Genomic DNA, 22,176 nt, shown 5'->3' on the forward strand with positions numbered 1-22,176 from the left:
AAGACCAGTATGAATACTATCAGGGTTTCAGTTTGACAAAGCAAGTGTAAAAAGACCTAGTGGAATCTGACAAACATATATATCGTAGCTTTCTAATAATAAAAATGTCCCACTCGCCTTAGATGTGGGACACCATGTCCTGGAAGACGGCTTCTTGTTACCTGAGCAGCTGAGCCTCCTCCAGTGAGGGCATGCCCTAAATTGCTCCTTGCAATTGCATTAGTTTCTGAACAAGGTGACAAGACCCCAGGGTCTGTAGGTCAGAACCAGACAAACTGCATCAGATCCCAGATGGCTTCTGCTGGGAGGTTCAGCATCAGCCTGCCTAGTTGGCACATGCCAGGCAGCTCATGGACTGGAGAACAATGTATGGAGCTCAGACAGCTCGGGATTTATGCAGGTTTGCATAGATAGACAACTGAAACACCATGTGCTCCAGGTGAGTTGACTGCAGAGACCCTGCTGCTGAAAGTCTCAGAACTGAGTTTGGGCACATTTCTCTTTGTCTAAACACAAGAGCATGGTCAGTTCAACTCACTTCACTTACCTGGTTCGTACCAATTAACTTAGCCACTAGCTTAATAGTGGCTTATCTTCATCCATTACCTTAATATTTCTTTAATTGACTCAATTTAAGTAAGAAATAAACCACATCTGGTGCAAAATTTGCTGAATGATTGAGATGTGGTGCTGCTCAGTACCTCTCAGTCTGACGTTAACACTAGATCACTTCTAAATAGGCTTCTGAGTATCTGTAACATGACAGCTGCCTTCAGGATAGCCAGAGGAAGGAAAAAAATAATGCTTATTTCTTTTATTTTAAATAACCATCTCATATTGTAGACAAACTAGTAAACATACCTTAGCCAGGCATGCAGCATTTATAAATCAGTGTAAGCAGCTCTGTTGCTCTGATAAAATCAATTGGTATATATTGATTTGCATTTTTCATTGATCAGACCTGCCTGCATGAGATTAACCCCTTGAAATTATCTTTTGTTTGAAAAGTGAATTTGGCCTATTTCTTTGCAGCATGGAATAGCTTTTAATAGGAATGTGAACCCAGAATTCTGGGTCCTTTTAAAAAATGGACTTTGTTCTGGAAATCCACATAATAATTTTTTCCAGGAATAACCTGGGCTTTTTTCAGGCTGGATAAATTCCAGCTCAAGTAATTACACTTTGCCTTCCTCAATTCCTCCAAAGGTCTAATGAATTCAGGCACTCTTAGCATAACATTATTACATGCTGCTACTGTACATGGCTAAACAGCTGTTGTACTTCCCCCCAGTGACAAATACATTTCAGTGGTGCGTGAGCTGATTCCCTTACATCTCTCTGCTGGGGTGTGCCAGAATGATTCCAGTGCTCGCAGTCCTCCAAGAAAAAGCACACTGGTTACACGTACTTTTATCATGGTCTTGCTAGTCTTGCTCATCATTCTTTGTGTTACTGGTTAAATTCACTTCTAGATCTTGAACTACCATAGGTGGGAAAGTCTCAGAGCAAAGGACAGCATGTTGCCAGAGGTGCCAGGTGCAGTGGCAGGTTTTACTCACATGGCACATGTTCTGAATACCTGAAAGGGCAACCCCCACTGAGGTAATTAGTTACATCTGTGTTGCTTGACAGACCTATGACACCTCTGTTGGCTGCTGTCCATCTATAGTGAAAGAAAAGTTTAAAAATCTATAGTTACTGGAGATGGGAAGTTCATAGCTACGGTACTGCCTATTCTGCTTTACCTTTTGAAAGCATTTTAGCCTCTAGTTTTTTGATTAGGTGTCAGTCCAATCATTGCAGCAGGAGCACGGTGCTTTGATGCCACAAGTTCCCAGTTCTAATAATCTAGTGTGACTTCTGAGATTTGCAAAATCAGCTGCAGTGCTTATGCCTGACCCCTGTTGTCAGAGTGGAGCCAGATGTCCCATTAGAGTCTCACAGAACAGAGGGCTTTCCAGGCCTTGTTCAGCTTCAGAAATCTTGCCCTTTTCTTAACCATGGGGACAGTGAGGATGTTTCAATGTCAGGGTTGAAAGCAACAGACTCTTTCTTCTGTAGTTCAAACAGCTGAAAAGCAATCTGATGCCCAAATGTGATGCCAGGCTACACCATCTACGTGGGGGGACCTGTGCACTGCTGGGGCAGCAGCTGACAGCAGAAGGGCTACAGAGAGAGTGAGTCTCAAGAAAATAAAGATGAACATGACAAGGATCAGAAGGGAAGGTTCTCTACCATGTGCTTTGCTGTTTGACCTTCAAGGATCCTTTTGGACATGCCGTAGGATTTCCAGTCATATGCGTTAACTCCCAGCATCTGCACCAGGTCTACCAGATACAGTGGGCACAATTTTTTTGTGGAGCTGCTGTGAGATGGGATAATCCACACTTCTGTATCTTCTGCACCTGTGGACGCATTTATCTTTCAGTGCACAAGGGGCTCAGTTGATCTTCTTGCATTGCTTGAGGGATAGGATTTCAGTTGGCAGCTTCTGGGTCAGGCTAGCTTTGGCATGTGGAGTAGCTCTGGGAAGGAGATGGTTTAGCTCTGAGTGTCCTGCGTCAGTCTGTCTCTGATGTCCATTAGAGTTTCACTGAGTGCTAATTTACAGCTTCCTTCCTGCATGGATGGCAGCTGTCATCCTACCAGACCCCTCTTCCGACTGCGACACTGACATCCTCGGTCCATGACATGAAGAACTGGGAAAAGGCTGCAGCAGGGAGGTGGTGTGTGCGTGGCCACCGGAGAGCCTGCCTTTCCTGCACGTGCTTCCAGAGTCAGCCAGCTCACATTGCAACTGAACTCAGTCTGGAGGTGGACATATTCAGCACACATCCTTCCTGGGGAAAGGCTGTCATCCCTGAGACACTGCTTCCTCCAAGCCCATTGACTTCCAAGACGTGGTATGGCGTGTAGAGAGCAAGTTAAAGCATTAGAAAAAAAGGTTTGTTTTCACATGTGTTCCTGAGCAAATTGACATTCTCCAGAGGAGAATGTAGATGAGAATTGGAATGGTAAAAAAAATGGAAAAAACTCGTGGGTTGAGAAAAAGACGGTTTAATAGGGAAAGTAAAAGTCACACACAAAGCAAAATGAGGAATTTGTTCACTGCTTCCCATGGGCAGGCAGGTGTTCAGCCATCTCCAGAAGAGCAGGGCCTCATCACATGTAACAGTGACTTGGGAAGACAAATATCATCACTCCAAACTTCCTCCCCTTCCTTCTTCTTTCCCCAGCTCTATATGCCGAGCACAACACCAATACAGTATGGGATATGCCTTGGGTCATTTGGGGTCAGATGTCCCAGCTGTGTCCCCTCCCAATTCCTTGTGCACCCCCAGCCTCCTTGCTAGTGGGGTGAGTGAGGAGCAGCAAAGGCATTGACTCTGTGTAAGCCCTGCTCGGCAGTAACAGAAACATCCCTGTGTTATCAACCCTGTGTTCAGCACAAATCCAAAACATAGCCCCATACTAGCTACTATGGAGAAAATGAACTCTATCCCAGCCAAATCCAGCACAGAGGCCACACTCTTCTCCTCAGCTTTAGGCACCTGCATAAATGTTGACAAAGTTTTGCACATAACCTGAAGCATTTTTAGAGGAGGTGCCTCATGTGATCTGGAGTGCTGTCCATCTCTGGTGCCTCCATACAGTGTCAATCTCATTCAAGACATGCTTCAAGGTTACACCTGCTGGCCTCCTTCCCCTACCAGCACCCATCCCAGCAGGGGCAGTAGTCGGGGTCTTTCTCTGCCAAGGAGAAGGGGAGTAAGGAGCTGATGCTGCACTACCCCAGTGCTTGGGGCTGATGCCAGACAAAAGGTAGCTGGTGCCCAGGCAAACGGCTGAAGGCTTAGTTTTGCATTATGGGCTGCTCAGACAGAGCTTTCTTTGCTCTTTAGCTTATGCCAAATAGGGAATTCCTGTGGGGAGTAGACACTCAAACTAATGTTTGCCCCTGGGCTGAGGATGTGGGGACATCAAATCGCCAGTTTCAGGACGACCTTGTGCCTCTGTGTAATAGTCACAGAGATCAGTGGAGATGCGGCTCCCCTCCTCCTCTTCCTCAGCTTTCCTACTCTGTTGTCTCAGTTTCTTCATCACCCTCTCCTCTTCACCTTTCTCCTTAGTCTGTACAGACCCATATGGCTTTAACAGAATATCATTAACCTGCAGCACTACAGAAGGCTGGTGCTTTCTTAAAAACCTGCCACTTTCTATTTTTACCCTCTCTGAAGTACAGGCGCCTCAGACCAAGCTGAGGGGGCTGACCTGCTGCTGTGAACTGATCTTGACTGCTCTATCCCTGCACAAGTCTTATCCTGCTGGTGCTTCAGAGATGCCTTGGACTCCAGGTTGTATCTTTTCAAACTGTGGTCCCTTAAGAAATTTGTACAATACCCTGCCTAAAATGGGTAGGAGGAAACTTGCCTTTTCAGATATGCATATGCAAATGAGGATGCCGTGAAATTTGAATAAGAGTATGTGGTTTTGCTCTGTTTCTATATTTCAAATTCCCTTCTTGCCCTATCCTCATTTATTTTTTCTCCTGGTTTCACAAATGTTGTGAGAAATGAGCTAATTTGCCTTTACAACACAATGTGGTACAACACAGGTGTACTTGTACACCCCCCCAGCTCATTGTAAGTTTGTGTTGTTCACATGCCTTTTTAAGCAAGAGTCTATAATAGTTTGTATCATTTAAAAAAAAAAACAAACTCTCCTTTTTCTGTTTCCCTCAATCTAAGTTGTATTTTCCTCATTTACTGGCTGGATAAGCAAATATTCACTGCTTTCATTTCATTTGTTTGCTTTCTATTCAATGATAATGATATATTTTCATGTAGTACTAAGGCATATAAGTTGGGATGAAGGGAGTGTAGGTTGTTTTCTCTTGCAGGCTGATTGCAAACCTTCTCAACATTTACCAGTCATTGTACTGGCAGCCAGTTTAATCACATATTCATGGTAAGGGAATGGGCTTCAAAGATACTTACAAACTGCCTTTTTGCCTCATAATGTAAAAAAAAAAGTCTTAACACTATGAGATCCAGCTGGACACCCAACTTTCCAAACTCCAGGAATGCTAACATTAAAATTTGAAATTAAATGAAAACCAAATCTTTAAACCTTATGAAATCATCAAGTTTCTTCTTGAAAGCTATCTCAAATGTCTAAAGTTCAAAACTTGTAGATTGTACTGGTGTGACTGAAAAACTTTTTTTTTGCAGCAGCAGATTTTTGCTTCAGTGTTCAAACTCTGGAGCAGAGGAACATAAGGCATAGTACCAGATTTGGGCATTTTATATATCCTCTAGTGAAAATTGCTTATATAACTTGAACATGCAGTTCATGCCTTGCAGTATCATCCTGACTCTGAGGACTCACCATGGTTGCTGGCTCCCAAAACCAGGCTGTTCCATATCGGCTGTTTAAATGTCTAAAATACATTTCTTAAAAAAAAAAAAAAATTACATGGGCAGGTGGTTGCTTACCTGGAAATAACTCTGTGTTTACAGAAAGTCATGGTTTGAGGGACCTTATAATTTACTACAATTTATTTCTTTCATGAGCTGGTAGGTACAAAAAAGGCTTCTTTTTCTTCTTTCTCCAGCTGCAACATAATGAAGTGGTACACATCAAAATCTGCATTTCCACTGCATACAAGGAGTAAGCTTTGCTGTACACAGGGCTCAGCTGTCATGGAAGAAAGACAGGATTGAAGTGACCACACACCGTTTTTTATTCTCTCCCTCACAATCTCTGCTGGATCTGGTGCATTCTCTTTATAAGAAACTGCTATTACAGTAGAGTGTCACTTCAATCCCTGTTCACAGGTGTTACTTCATAGTTTTTGGTTGTTTTTTTTTCACCATGAGACAATTAAAACATAAGAACAGACAATTTTGGGATGGTTAAGTAAAACCTTTGAGCTCTTTGTACTTCTGTACAAATTTCCAGGTAAATTTTTCAGTGCAGAAATCTGTTCTTGCCTAGGGGTCATACTCCAGTTCCTGCAGTCCCTGGGTCAGAGTGCTTTTTCTGACTTCATCCACCAGGGAAAGCACGGGTTGTCTCAGTAGTGTTCATGCCTGCCATGAATCTCTTATTCCAAGGTCCCATGTTTCTACACTTAGGGCTGTGGGCTCTGAATATATTGCGATGAAGGACCTGAAGCTGCCTAGAATCACAAAGTGATGCCTTGTAAGCTTTGAAATGCCTCCCAGAGGTACTACAAGGAACCTTGTAAGTACTGTCCTGCTACTGTCCCTCTGAGCAGGATGGAGTCATCGCTGGTTTTATTGCTCTCCTTTTGAGGCAATAGGTACAGTCATTGTGTGGAAAGGTTGGAAGCTGTGATCTTATGACCTAAAAGGACAATCTGCATGAAATTCTTGAAAGGTGAAAAGTTCTCTATGCGTGATTTTATCTATTAGTGAGTGTGGAAGGTTTTCACTGCTGTCCTTGCCTATCTTTGAAAGCATGTGGTTTAATTTCTTCCTGTTATCGAGATTGTTGCTCTTGCTTTTTCCTCCTCACCTTCCTCCTTTTGTACATGGCTGCTGCTTCTGATGCAGCTTGTATCTGCTTTATACAACCCTTGCCGTCTTACCGTTCAAAACTGCCTTCAGTCCTGATAAGAGCACAACAAAAAGCAAAGCACATCATGGCCACAGACCAATATTGCCTCATGGAGCATCTTTGAAGTAACAACCTTGGTTTCTCACTTTGCTTAACAGCTTCTGTTTCAGACCCTTTTGACCCAGTTTTCACAGAGCTTGAGAACTCATCGCCCGCTTTACTTGGTGTCTGCTATACAGTTCACTCTGTTCAGTGATTTCCAATTGACCTTTTCAGTTTATCTTGCTTCTTTGCCACCAGCCAACCAAAGGGCAGGCACTGAATATGTTTAAGGCAGCAGGTTGCTAATGTGGGCACTGTTTGGCCAGTGGATGTGCGTCCCTGCAGCAGTGTGAGGAATGACAGAAGGATGTACAGCTTGCTGGTAGAAAGCAGCTGATTTCAAAGCTTAAAGGCTTTGCATATTAGAGCCTGTGCCAAGAAATATTAAATATTATTCCATGTTCAGAAATAAAACTCTGCAGATGATACTGAATGGTATTTCTCTGTATCTTCCTTTCCAGTTTTTCCCAAAGAACTCCTCAAGGCCAGTGTGTAATTTTGGAAAGATTCAGTCCCTTCTGTAAGTGACTGCATACTGTACCTATCTCGTCTTTTCAATGATGCTAGTTTAGACTGTATATGTTCTTTCATGTCCTGGAGACTGACCATGTGTGATTTTGCTTAAAGAATAATAATTAATTTTATTTTAAAATTAATCTAATTTTATTCTTTTACCCTTAGAACATGATTATGTTTGAAAGTAGAATAGCTCACTGGATTCTAAGAACTGGGTGGCTTAAAGGGGCAGTTATGGAAGCTAATCCTTTACTTTCCAAGTTGCTGACTCAATTCCCATTCACACAGTAGTGAGTAACGTTGCCATCTGACAACTGCCTGCAGCTTACATCAAAATGAGATGGTGATTTAAGGCCAGTCTTTGGGGCTGAAGGGAAACTGAAGGGAAGAAAAAAAACCAGAAAGACCCTCTAATCTCTACTGCAAGTTGGGACCCTGTGGGCACCCTTGGCTGAGTACCAAGAACTGAGATGAGAGATGCACACATGGCATTCTGCTTGGAAAAATTCCTTATCTCAGTGAGTAAACTCAGCCCATCCTTCACAGGTCATGGTGTGACTCAGGCTTCAAGATGCTTTGCAGCAGCAATGGCCCGACTAGCCAAATGGTAATCTTAAAATGTGGTGGATGCTGGGTGCTTTCAGTTACATGAGAATGTGTAATGGGTCAACTTTCTTTTAGAAAAAAACTCATGTTTAAAGAAGTCTGTAATTTCTGCAAAAACGCATGTAAATACTTTGGCATCCCTGAAAATCCCTACGTCTTCCAAGTGTAACACACTTCAAGACTTTTCAGGAATGAGGAAATAAAATTTGACCTCTTAGATGAATCAGCTTCCATGTTTGCAGTGGCACTACAAGATTTGGGATACAGCGCCATTAAAAGACCATATGTGTTACCTCCAGAGCTTGCCTGTAATGAGAATATTGCTGATTTCATACCTTGATTTCAAGTTACTTATAAGCTGTATAGGTCTGCTAGGAGATTAAAATATTGGAATGAATGGAATGGGCAACACAGGGAAAATATTCAGAGACTTATCTGCAAAAATATCTTTTCAATCACTTGTAATTACAGCTGTCCACTGATAACCTCAGGGCCAGGATGATACATTAGATTAAGGCCATCAGGTGTGCTGGATTTTACAACTTGGCTGATTGAATGAGTTACTTCAATAGGTATTATAATTGATGTGAATTAATTTCTTCACTGCATGACCAGATCTCCTTGTTAGAAGTCATGTTCCCTGATCTGGCAGACAGTGCAGCCTGGAAGATCAGCTCAATACGCAAGGCTAAGCCATGGAAAAGCATTTTTTCTTAAGCAGAGATGTAGTTCTACCTGCTGCTTAAATACTACGCTATTAATTCTCTAATTCACAAGGGTGTTAGGGGATGCTGTCCAGTGTTCAGGACAAACAAAATCAAAGTTTGTTACAGTATTGATCTTCTCTGGGTGAAAAAACAGAGCAGAAAACTCTACCTCACTTGAAGCTTGCCCATCTCCTCACTCTTGTGTCCTCCTACATTTTATTTAGAGATACACAATTCACATGCCAGCTGTCCCTTGCGAATGGTTAGTGGCAAATGCAGTTCACCTCCAGACAGATAATCCTTCTTTTGCTAGCTCTATCCTGGCACAGGAAAAGCCAAACATGGCACTTCTGGAGGATTTGGGAGTGGAGACATCCAGAGTCAGTGTTGGAAAAGAGAGGTGTGGGATGAAACTAAAAAGCTAACAACATGCCTTTTTTTGTTCAATTTTCAACTGTCCTACTGTAGCATCAGCAGACCCTGATGAAAGGGTGAAAAAAGCTAGAAAAAAGCTAGGTTGTTGATTTTTCCAGTGTCAGTTGAGACTCTGTCCAGGAAACAGAAAGTATTTTATAAAATATGCCTTTGTAGGTGCTGGAATATGTTGGGCTTTGTTACTGGTAAAAAATACCTTCTTGATTCTTTGTTACCCTTGTTCTCATTATAGAGTAAATGGGAGTTTTTCTCTGAACAATGGAGCTCATCTGATAATTTTGAAGCATTTGGACAGTTTTGTTGCAAGTTGCTATTTTCAAGCTCAGTAGGAGGATATAAAATACATGACTGATACATAACTCTAAGCATGACCAGAAACAAGTCAAGAAGGCAAAATGGAGAGCTCACTTGCTGGTTATACTTCATATGCCAAATGTTCTTCTCAAAACTGGAAGGCATTAGACATGAATGGTAAGAATTGCCTGTTAAATTCCATTGTTCTCTTCCTCTTCACACATTCAGTTTAACAACAACCGTGGTTTAAGTTTCACGTATTTCAGTTTAGATTAGTTTCATGTATTTTGAAAGCCATGGAAAGATGAAGAGCAGCAAACAGATAAGATGCTCAGGAGAACCCCACTTTCCATTTCTGGCTTTGAGGTTGCATCATCCATTTCCACCTGTCTGCCACACATTCCTTATGAAAAATCCATTAGTTCAGATTGCTTTTTTAAGAAAAGCTTTTGTTTCAAAAGACAAAACCTCCTCACTGAACCTGTGCAAGAAGTCCATGATCCTTGCCTGTTACAAACAGCTTTTATACATTCAAGGCTGGGCAATTTCACGGGGAAAAAGTACAGGTGATGTCCAAACTCAGGCAGTGGATACACATATTTTCCCACCAATGCTGAATCTGAAATCACTGACAGATTTTAGAGTTAGTGTTGGCCTGGTGTAGCAAAAAAACCCTTACAGGTCTTACCCTCGAATGTCTGCACTCTCATGCTGGCATAAATGCAGTGATGATTTATGCCTGATTCACATTTTTAAAGCACTCAGAAGAAATTTGAGAAGAAAGCACTGAGCAATAATTTATTGGGCCTATGGGTGAAAATAAAGACACCAGAATATTCAGTAAAAATTAGATGGCCTGGGATGCGGTGGGAAACCTAGTTGGCCAGTTTAAGACAGATATCTAACTCTTGGATGGCTTATAAGACGTGATGTCTGTCTTGGTTCTCACATGTTAACCTAATCAGTTTCATACCAAAGTAATTCAACTTATTCACGCAGGCATGAGAGGAGAATGAGGTCTTTAAATAGCTAAAGATTTGTAAACATCAAGTATAAAATAGGTGTTATCTCCTGGTTTTTAGTTGTTAGTTCTTTCTGCTACCTGAATGCCTCATTCGAGGCTTTTAGTAGTATTAAAATACAACTTCTACACTATAGAGTAAGAGTTTGTTGCCTCTGTTTGTCTTACATGTGCTTCAAAACCTTTGTTTTACTATTTTCAAAGGAAGATTTTTAGCAAAAACCTGACTTCAGTTTGAGTTTTTAAATTTAAATTTGTCATAAAATGTACTTAAACTTATTATAAATGCAACAAAGTAAGAAACAGGTTTTTTTCTTTTTTTTTTTTTTTTCCAAGGTCTTGGCTTTGTGTCTGCTGAGCTAATGGTGTCAGGAAAGGGAGTCAAACTTTAGCTGGTGAAGATGGACTTGTTTTCTCAGGGGCAAGTGGTTTCAAAAGTCTCTACTGGTGCACTTTGCTCCCTGGCAGGAGTGGGGAGCCATGCCTGATTTAATTTTGGCAGTTCTCTACATTCACATGCATACCATCAGTCTTACTCTATTTTTCATTTGGTCCTTTCACACAATATAGCAGGGAAAGAAGCATTTCTTTTAGCGAAAAACGTGATTGTTAACACATGAATTATCAGCAGCCTGCAAGCACAGTTTGCTGTCTTCTAGAGCTCACTTCTGTGTAGCAACTGACATTGTCCATTTAATTCAGTACCGACTTTATACAGGTTTCTAAAGCATCACTTACAGTTTTGTTATCTGACTTCAATAGCAAAAAACAACATAGGTGACCTATGTTTAACTCAAAAAAGTAATAAAAGAGCATATGCTTATTAAGCAATAATATAGGAATCCTAATAAGGTATTTCTACAACTGTTTCTCAAACTAGAAGTATGCATTCTTCTAAGAGCATTGGGTACTCTTTTCCCAGAAGCCATTTAGTATTGTGGCTGAGAAAAACAAATTGGTCAACAATGGATTGCAGTATGAGGAATGTTTTGAGATGAAGTTATGTTTCTTTCCTCCCCCTGGGTAAAGGCTTCCTAATCTGAATTTGTCCAAATTAAAATTGGTAGTGCAATCAATGTACTGATTCACAGACTAAATGTGGGTGAATATTGCACAGAAACCAGGAGTTTATACCAGTCTACTGAGATTTGTCTTAAAAAAATATGATTTTCTGAGCTTTTGCTATTTCAAGAAATTGGAAAAATACCTTTATTATTCATTCAAATGTAAAATAATTGATCTGAGATACAACTACTTTATAAAGCATATTAAATGATGTATTTTTACATAGACTTTATTTAATACATATCAATATACTGCCTTATGTCTGGAAGAGTAATGAAATAGTTGTTTCTGAATTCTAAAGTCTGGGCTTCATTCTGTTGTAAAATCTTTCTTTTTATCCAAAGCCAAAATTCCTTGTGCAGTTGTTTTTTTTTTGTTAGTGTTGTTGTTGTTTTGTTTTGTGTTGTGTTTTGTTTTTTTTTCCCACTGGAAGTCAAAATTAATGGACCATTCAGAAAGAAACAATCTCTGTAAGGAAAGATGCAAATCAATCACCTGCGTGTAGCTGATGTCCCCGCGTGATCACTTGTGCTCGGTAGACTACAGGGCATGGAAATATACCCCTATCTCCTGACCTGCTTATTCTTCAGGAGGACAGCTTGCTACTGCCTATCTGGTGGAGCTGTCTCCCTTCCTATCCTACTCTCAAACCAGGATCGTTCGCTGTCCATCTTACTCAGATTTTTAAATATCAGACTCATTGTCTTTCAGTGTGGGGCAGTGCACTGTGACACCATAGGTTCTATCTTCTGTTAATCTCTGCATTCCTCCACTGTCATCCATTCACAGCCTACTGTTCCCATCACAGTTGTGGCTGTTTCGGTACAGTTTCAGAAGGCTTTAATAAAAATTATATGTTAGCTATTTTTTTAAGGCTCTTTAAAACCCTGTCTGGCTTGGAAGATGCTCTGTTATCATAGGAGGACTGTGGTTGGTTGCTAGCTCTCAGAATGCTTGTGAGCACAGAAAACTTTCTTACCAGCTCATCTCTTCAGCTCCTGCTCAGGTAAACAGGCATGATTGTATTTCCCTTCGTTTGTTCATTTTGCAGCAGTTCTACATAAGACTGTAAATTCTAAGGGATGTGTGCTGCCTTTTACACTCCCTCAAAAACTTGGTTATGTGCTATATTTACACAAAAACCAGTGTAAATATACTATGTTATTACCTCTAACAATAGTTCTGACAGACTCCTTGAAGCTGTTACCTGTGATGTGCTTTGGATCAAGCCTACCGAACTGCAGTTATTTGAGGGGGAGCTTATTGTTGACACCTTTGTCACTAGACCAAATCCCTTGGTTCTTTACAACAACCCTCCTGGATGAAGTAAATAAGATCTGTGGGCAGAGGCTGGATGATGCACTGCCTGAAGTCAGGCATAATAGTTTAATTGAGTAACTTCTGAATTGGTATATTTTGAATAGGTTAATCCTAATAATCTATCAGCACAGAAATGGAAATAAGGACTGAAATGTTAACATTGCCTAGTTTAGTTCTGTTGAGGTGAAATACTCAAACAACTTCCCCCTGTGGAGAAGGGAGCTCAGCGTTACCGAGGCAAGGGTTGTTGATTTGAAGTAATGGACTTTCTTCTTTTAACCAGTGATGAGATGCTAAAAAGAATAAAATATATTCAGCTGCAAATTTCACACAAAATGTCGTCCACAAACCTTTGGAATACAAACAGTGTAAAAATCCAGTTGGAAGCAGGCTAGCTCCAAGAAGTACAGCACCCAGTTTTGTGTGCTGTATTGTACCTTAGAGTATGAGCCCTTCTTAGAGAGATGCAGTAATTGGGTAAATCTCATCCCTTGTGCTGACAAGTCTCATCTTGCAAACAGGGTATGATATGTGAAATTAAGATTTAGTATGTATCACACAGTGATACATAAATACCAATTAATAAATTGCAGCCCTGCAAGGATTTTAGTTTGGAGCATGTTTGTAGCTAAGATTTAATTAGTTGGCTTTACATTCTGAATATGGAAGTTCAGCACACACTTTTGTATGTGAATAGTCCCCCTGAATTCAAGTGGAACAACTATCAAGGTCATAGCAAGCTTCTTGTCTGCCACCAATGTGAAGCCTGCTGCAGATGTTTACACAGAGTATGATTTTTAAAATTGCATGCATTTATTTACTCTGATAGAATTATTTGCCCCAGGTCAAGTGAGTAATTTGTGTGGATCTAAGATTTATTCTCCTAAGGAAAGTCTCCTTTTTAATTCTTATCCTTTATCCTGTTCTCCAAATTTCTCCTTCTTCAAGTAGGCACTTCCACATGCTGCAAAATGTATTGAGCACCCATAGTTACATCTGAAAAATGTCAACAGAGAACACAAAATGCGTTTGCCTGTGTTTGAGAGCCTTTTTAGTAATTTGGAGTGGCAGCAGGATGACTGCAGCTGATGCAAAAGGAAAAGGTATGGTTTTTAAGCCGCATAGGTAGCAAATTATCTCAATAGTTCATATTTAATCTTTTTTTCTGTTTGGGTTCTAACGCTGGCACTGAGCTCTTGGTTCATGATAAAAAACCAATATATATTTAGTCTTAATTGCAGTTCATCACTTCACTCTTTTAGTAATTTTGATTATTTTGCTACTTGATTCAGCACAAGAATAGAATCAAGTATCATTTGGAATAGAGGACTAGGAAAATAACTCCACCAAAAAAGAGTTTGTTGAGTAAAAATGTGTTGTCTTATTGCCTGTAATCAGTAACACTAGAAGTGTGAAGGAAGTAAATGTTGTCCCTGTCTGCTGGCAATGTTGTGCTCTTAGCTGCTGATATAATTTTAAAATAATCCTTATCTGAGTGGAAGAAAATTCCTTCTCCTTTTCCTCAGAGTGACTGTTGTCCTTCTGTTCCCAAGTGTGATATGTGCCATGGATGAGGGAACTAAAGGAACTTACTGCCTCTGTTTTTCCATCTTACCAAGTTCAGAAATCACTTTCAGAGCAACCCTGTTTAGTCACAAAGCTGTCTGCAGTTCAAAGATTATTGTGACATTATTATTATTAGAAATCACTGCAGGGACAATGTGCCAAATGAACCATTAAAAGCTAGCCAGAGTCACTGAACCAGAGTAAAATTCATTAACGGCTGCTTGGGGCAACATATGGTCTTGGAAGGTCTTTATCTTTTTAACCATTTGTCTCTTCCAGTGTCTGTGGCAGAGCCCTCCACTTCTCTTTCTATCTCATTTGAATGTGAATAGCCATTTCAAAAACTGCAACTTCCCTTTAGTGACAAGCTCATTTAGTGTCACTGTTCAATTGGACCATGTACTGACATGCAGAAATTTGAACTAAAGGGAGAAAACACCTTTTACTACTAAGGAAAACGGTAAGTTCTTTTCTGCTTTGAGACCTTTTCTTGAATCATTTTGGCTGTTTCTTTCCCCTATGTAATCTGAGCACCTCTCTTGTGGCTGTTGTTTTTGAGGCTGAGGTTTCAGAGGTGCTAAACCATTTTTATTTCAGATAACAAAAAAAAAAAAGGAGGTCGAAACACCGTTCCTGTAAATGGAGTTCCCACAATTAGAGCCTACTGTTCAAAATCTGAGCAGCAGCTTGCCTGTGCCTTAGAGCATGTGCCAACACTGCCGTCTAGCTTCTGCAAGGGTTTTGTGCGCTTTTGCTTCTTGGTTGCTTGTGTTCCTGTGTTAACCCAGCTTTGTTGAGCCGCTGTTGGTGAGCCAAGGTCCTGTAGTATTGACTTCTGTTGGGATACACAGAATCATTTGAAGTGGTCACAGCACGAGAGGAGGGATTGAAGATGACAGCAGCACACAGTAGAGGAGATCTGAAGTGGCAACGCATAAAAAACCTGCCAGTCTGTATTTGGAGATAAGGAAATTAAACCCATCTGTCCACAAGGTATTTGCCAGCACCACAACTCAGACAAACCAGTTCTAGGCCTGTTCAGTGTTTCTAATCACAAAGTACTTGTAAAGTCCTTGAACAGGGCCTTCTGACATGTCACCCTCAAACATGTCCTTTGGGCTCAGTGTTGACTTCTGCATTCCTGTGTGTCTCTCTCACCCTTACCCTTCTCTGTCTCTTACCATGCATACATCTTTTTGACCCTTTCACCGTGGAATCTGTACGTTTTGTTTCTTGGTCTGTGGTGACTTGTGAACTACTTGCAGTCTGAAGTACTGTCTTTAGGTTTAAATGCATTTTACATCTGGTCATCTTGGGATTTTAAAAGATTGTTTGGTTTCCATTTACCATGAACTTGTGTGTGTTTACCAAAATTTGTATTTATATAGCCTTTAGGTTATAGGTAGTATTGCATATATAATAGAGAGGCTAATGAAAGCATATAATTTTTATTAAGCAGGTAGAGAGCTCTATTAAACTCTAGTTTGAAACTGCACAAATCCTGCATTTTCAAACAGCATGCAGTGCAGGGTTGTAATTATGTTCCAGCTTCCTTGGTGGAGTAACATGTAAGAAGTTACCATCATCATATGTTAAAGTGATTTAAAGCTGAATTTAGCCCAGAGTGGTCTAACTAATGATTTTGTTTCTGACTGTTTTCAGTAGCCTTCCCTAAATAACTCAGCTACAACCTTAGAATCATAGGATCATAAAGGTTGGAAAAGACCTTCAGGATAGTCAAGTCCAACCTTTGACCAATTGTCACCCTGTCAATTAGACCATAGCACCAAGTGCCATGTCTAGTCATTTCTTGACACTTCCAGGAATGGTAACTCCACAATTCTGTGGGCAGCCTGTTCCAATGCCTGGACACCCTTTCAGTGAAGAAATTCTTCCTGATGTCCAACCTGAACCTCCTCGGCACAACTTGAGGCTATGCTCTCTCCTCCTTTCACTAGTTACCAGGGAAAAGAGGCTGATCCTTACCTGGCTACAATCTCCTTTCTAGGTAGTTGTAGAGTGTGATAAGGTCTCACGTGAGCCTCCTTTTCTCCAAGCTAAAGAAAGCCAGCTCCTTCAGCCACTTCTCATATGACTTACTCTCTAGCACCTTCAGCCAGCTTCATTGTCCTTCTCTGGACTTGCTCCAGCACCTCAGTGTCTTTCTTGAGGGGCCCAGAACTGGACACAGGACTTAAGGTGTGGCCTCTCCAAGTATAGACGGACTGTTACTGCCCTGGTCCTGTTGGATACACGATTTCTGATCCAAGCCAGGATGCCATTGGCCTTCCTGGCTATCTGGGCACACTGTTGTCTTGTGTTCAACTAGCTATCAATCAGCAACCCCAGGTCCTTTTTTGCTGAGCAGCTTTCCAGCCACTCTTTGCCCAGCCTGCAGCACTGCCTGGGGTTGTTGAGGCCCAAGGTCGGAGCTGGCACTTTACCTTATTGAACCTCATATTGTTGGCCTTGGCCCATTGATCCAACCAGTCCAGATCCCTCTGCAGAGCCTTCCTGCTCTCCAGCAGATCAACACTCCCACCCAGCATCCGCAAACTGACTGCAGGTACACTAGATTCCCTGGTCCAGATCATTGATGAAGATATTAAACAGGACTGGCTGCAATATCGAGCCTTGGGGAACCCCACCAGTGACCAGCTGCCAACTGAATGCAGCACCATTCACCACCACTCTCTGGGCCTGGCCATCTAGACAGTTCTTTACCCAGCAAAGGGTGCCTCTGTCCAAGCCACAGACTACCAGCTTTTCTGGGAGAATGCCATGGGAGACAGTATCAAAAGCTTTACTGAAGTCCAGGAAGACAATACCCACAGACTTTCCCTCATCCACTAGGTGGATCACGTTGTCACAGAAGGGAATAGGTTGATCAAGCAAGACCTGTCTTTCCTTAACCCATGCTGGCTGGGCCTGATACCCTGCTTGTCCTGTACATGCCATGGGATCATATCTAAGATAATCTGTTCCACAGCCTTCACTGGGACCAAGGTTAGTTATCCTTACACATTCTTATCAACCTTATAATTATCATGTATCCGTGGGTACTGCTTCATGTTAATGAGGTAAGGTTGTATTTCAAAGAGAATCTTTTGTCTCTGTTGAAGCAGATGTTAGTATTGCTGAATATCCGGCTGAATCAATTAATCATTTCATTAAATAGAAGTCCTCTTAGCTATGCTAATCAAAAACATGCTGTTCACAATTTTTCCAAACAACCTCCTGAAACCTAAACAAACAAACAAACCACTTCAAGACTAATAAACCTGATATATAAGCTATGCTTTCTTAAAAAGGATTAAAAAGAAAAAAAAGATCTGAGGGGTATTTCATCAGCATTATGCATATATTCCTTTAGCCATCTCTGGTGATCTTATCTGAAGGGTTAAAGCTGCCTAAATGTAGTTATTTGCTGTACCATTTTCAGTGTGACAAGAAACACATACTTTTTGTTCTGAACCGCATCTTCATGGGTGAGGAGAGGATGATGGATGCTGAACACTGGGTCAAAGCCCTTCTCATGACATTCCAGAAGCAAGTTGAGGGGGTTTCTATGTGCTTCTTGACTTCTGTGAGTCAGCACATGAGCACAATCTGAACAGAGAGTTTGAAAGGGAAGGAAAGGTGGAATATATAAGCTAGATGATAACACTGTGAGTAGCTTCACAGACAGATTCCTCAGAGAGAGGTAGATCAGTTTATTAAGAAATGAAACAACTGGTATCAAAACTTCATAGGTATGGTTTAAGCCCAGTGGGCAACTAAGCACCATGCAGCTGCTTGCTCACTCCCCCATCCAGCAGGATCAGGGAAACAATCAGAAGCATAGAAGTGAAAAACCTTACAGGCTGAGATAAAAATAGCTTAATAGGTAAAGCAAAAGCCATGCACGTAAGGAAAGTAAAACAAAGAATTTCTTCACCATTTCCCATGGGCAGGCAGGTGTTCAAACATCTCTAGGAAAGCAGAGATGCTTAACAGTGCTTAACAGTGAGTTGGGAAGACAAATGCCATCCCTCCAAATGTCCCTCCCTTCCTTCTTCTTCCCTCAGATTTATATGCTGAATATGATTCCATACGGTGTGGGAGACCCCCTGTCCTGGCAGTGTCCCAATTTCTCCCAACTTGTGCACCACCAGACTCCTTGTGGGTGTGGTGGCTGAGGAGCAGAAAAGGCTCTGTGTAAACATTGCTCGGCAGTAACAAAAACTACTTTATATTATCATCACTGTTTTCAGCAAAAATCCTAAACACAGCCCATACTACCCACTATGAAGAGAATTAACTCCACCCCAGCGATGATCAGCACATTCTCTACCCCTTCTTTCATATAATTTATGTCATGCTCTAGTCCTACATTATTCAATACAATCTCATTAACACCTCCCATCCTCTTTCCAGCCTTTGATATAATACACAGACATCGTTCCATTAGTCTATGGACCACCTCTGCAAATGCCCATCAAATGCCCACAGATGTCCACAAAATGTCTGTTGAATTCATTTACTCCATGACTTTGGGCTCCATCTGTTCTAGTGGTCACTCAGGACAGGAGAGGTGGTGTGCTGAATGGAGTTACTGAGCACCAAAGCCAGCTCAGGTCAGGTCACTGCTGTGCTGCAACTGCTTCTTCTAGTCTGGGTGCAACAAGGGGTTCCAGCTATAGTAATTAGTCTCCACCATGGACTTCCATGGGATGCAGAGGGATAGCCTGCCTGACCATGGCCTTCACCACGGGCTGCAGAGGAATATTCTCCAGCACATCAAGCACCTCCTCCCCTTCCTTCTTCTTCAGGGGAAGGACCCCTCACACTCTTCCCCCTGCACTGTGGACTCATCCACAGGTCGCAGTCCCTTTGACTCAACTCACTGGAGTTCCAGCCTGTCCAATACAGAAGCAAAGATACAGCAGCAATGCTCTGGCCACCCGCTAGCCCAGGCACATCGCCAGGCTGTTATCAGAGTGTTCCCAGCCACAGCAGGCTGAGGTGATAACCAGCACAGCACAGCAGTGACCAGCCACTAACAAGCACTAGATTGCTATACACGAGTGAGCAAGCCCCATGGCAAGCGCAGGAGCCTGCTGGTTAATAATTAAACAGCAATAAGAGCTGAACATTTCACCTAGCACATTCAAATAAAATCTGTCATTATTGGAACTTGCTGAGCCCCACACTGTGTCCCAAAAAAGGACTGTCGTGTTTTAACCCCAGCTGTCAACTACACACTCCATAACTGTTTGCACACTCCCCCACTGTGAAAGAGGGAAGAGAACTGAAAGGGTAAGAGTGAAAAAACTCATGGATTGAGACAGAGACAGTTTAATAGGGAAAGCAAAAGTCACACACACCAGCAAAACAAAATGAGGAATTTGTTCACTGCTTCCCATGGGCAGGCAGGTGTTCAGCCATCTCCAGAAGAGCAGGGCCTCATCATATGTAACAGTGACTTGGGAAGACAAATATCATCACTCCAAACTTCCTCCCCTTCCTTCTTCTTTCCCCAGCTCTATATGCCGAGCACAACACCAATACAGTATGGGATATGCCTTGGGTCATTTGGGGTCAGATGTCCCAGCTGTGTCCCCTCCCAATTCCTTGTGCACCCCCAGCCTCCTTGCTGGTGGGGTGGGGTGAGGAGCAGCAAATTCAGCTGTTGCTGCTGCTGCGTCCCCGAAGTCTTGCATGGCACCAGCCTGCGGTGCTGCTAAGCAGGCTTGGGAGGGATGCTGGGGAGTATTTTGCCATCTCGTGGCAGCTCGCAGGTAAACCGTCTCTGCGTGATCACGAACACTCTCTACCCAGAAGGAACAAGCCAGAAAGGCTGATTTCCATAGCGGTGGCTGCAAAATGACACTTGAAAAGTTTGCAGCAGAGCAGAGCAACCCGTAAACCTACAATGACGAATACCTCGGCTGATACGCCCACATGCAGCTCCAAGTGCTTGCCAGCGGTGGAACCTGAAAGGAAGGCTGAGAAGACAATAGTAAAGAGGCCACAGCCTGGGGGTCAGAGGTTGTTTCTATCTCCTGCTCTTGGTGTCATGCTGCTGGAGGTGCCCAGCTAGCCAGAGAAAGGAAAGGCTAACTACAATCTGGTGACTGGTTGAACACCACACAACAGCGCACTGAAGCTGAGCTCTGATGGCATGGACAGCGAGGGGTGATCCAGCCAGACAGCTTTGGCTCCGAGAGAGTCAGTGGAGAGGCAGAGAGCCTGTCAGTGTAGAAACCTTTAGAGGGGCACTGACAATTTTCATGTATTTGCAGGGTGATGCAGCTAACATGGGAGATGCTAAAGAAACTCAATCTGAGTCTCCTGCTGACCTCCTTTCTCAGGGGAGCTGTTGCTGCTGTGCCCAAAGGGTCGTGTTCCCCTGTGCCAGGGCATACCAGAAAGAGGGCTGGGGGTTGTCCCCGGACAGGGACTGTAGGTCTCACTGTCAACAGCACGGGCACTGCCAGTGCTGTGGCTGCTGCTCAGGAGGACATGAGACTGGAACACTCTTCCTCCCACAAAGCTGCTGGTGAGGAAAACCCCTGCTGCTGATCAAGGGACCCCAGAGGATCTGACGGCACAGGAAAAAGGTCCAAGCCTCTCCAAAGGAAGGTTTGTCCCCAGCTTCAATAGGTCTGTGGGTGGGATGAAGTGCTGCCAGTTTGTGTCAGCAATGGGAGAGGAGCCAGTAGACTTCTGTTCTTCCCAACTATGTAGAAAACCAGCACCTAAAAGAGATCCCTTTTACTTCCAGAATGGCTGCCTTTCAGCTCATAAATGATAATCCACTGTGAACAGCCTGGAGTACCTTCCATCTTTTCGTTTCAGTGACCCAGACATAGACTGTCCAAGTGGGCCCCACTTTGCCTAAGAGCTGACACACACACAGAGCAGTCAGGAAGCTGACAGAGTATGACCATTCTGGATGCAAATCCCTCCTATCATGCCAGTGATGGGAGTGGGTAAGGGTCTCAATGCCAGCAAAGGGCAGAGGTGACAGCGAGGGTCTCAGCTCCAGCCACTGGGGCAGAACTGGTATCTGTGCCCCAGGGGCACCTACTGGGGGAACTGAGGGGAGTAAAGCGAGTGAATCCAGCATGCAAAGCAGGAATGCAGGTCACAGCCCACATGCCTGCTGCTGTCTGCTGTGGAGACAAGAATGGTTGCATCTCCCCCAGGCACCAGGGAAAAGTATTGGGGCTGGGGATGTCACTCCTGAACAGAGGTGGGCTACCTGGCTAGCAGGAGTCTCTGAGTCCAGGTAGATTGTGAGGCACATGCCTGTGCTGTTACCTGGGGATATCTGCGGGAGTGGGGCACCTGTTGAGAAGTGTGTGTGTTTGCTCCTGAGCAGGAAGCTGGACAGCTGGTGCGTGGGAATGAGTAAAATGGCTCAGGATATGGGGCAGGGTTATCACACTAACAGAAAGGCTGTGCTGGTACTCTGGGGATCTGTGACTTATGTGTGCTTTTGCGAACGTCAATCCATACTGGCTGCAGAAAAGGGACGTGGCTGGCTGTGCTCACGTTCTACACGAGTCCAAGTACTAATACACGTATGTGCTGTGGGAGGCAGTGCCTCATCTGGAAGGTAGCCTGCAGAGCTGGCCTTGTCTGTGCTTTGGCATATGTGTCTCTCACAGGTAAAAATCAGTAAGATGAGGTCTTCCCCTAAGAACTGTTTATGATTTCTTTACCTCTTCTCTCCTAAGTGCTATTCATGCTTTATTTGCCCGACAGACTACAGGACTCCTCCAGCCTTCACTCTGCATCCTCGGAGACAACACCAAGCTCCGGTGGCCAGTGCCCAGGGCTAGTGCCCAGGGAAGCCGCTCTCCCCCTGCCCGTAGAGAACGAAGCCCCAAGAGAGCATCACCACGGCAGCCAGCGCCTGCGGGACAACGCGCATCGCGCGCTGCCGGCGACACTGCCGGGAGTCTCCCCCCGCTT

The sequence above is a fragment of the Manacus vitellinus genome, unplaced genomic scaffold, assembly GCF_001715985.3.
Source record: "Manacus vitellinus isolate BGI_N305 unplaced genomic scaffold, ASM171598v3 scaffold_9_pilon, whole genome shotgun sequence".
Taxonomy (NCBI): domain Eukaryota; kingdom Metazoa; phylum Chordata; class Aves; order Passeriformes; family Pipridae; genus Manacus; species Manacus vitellinus.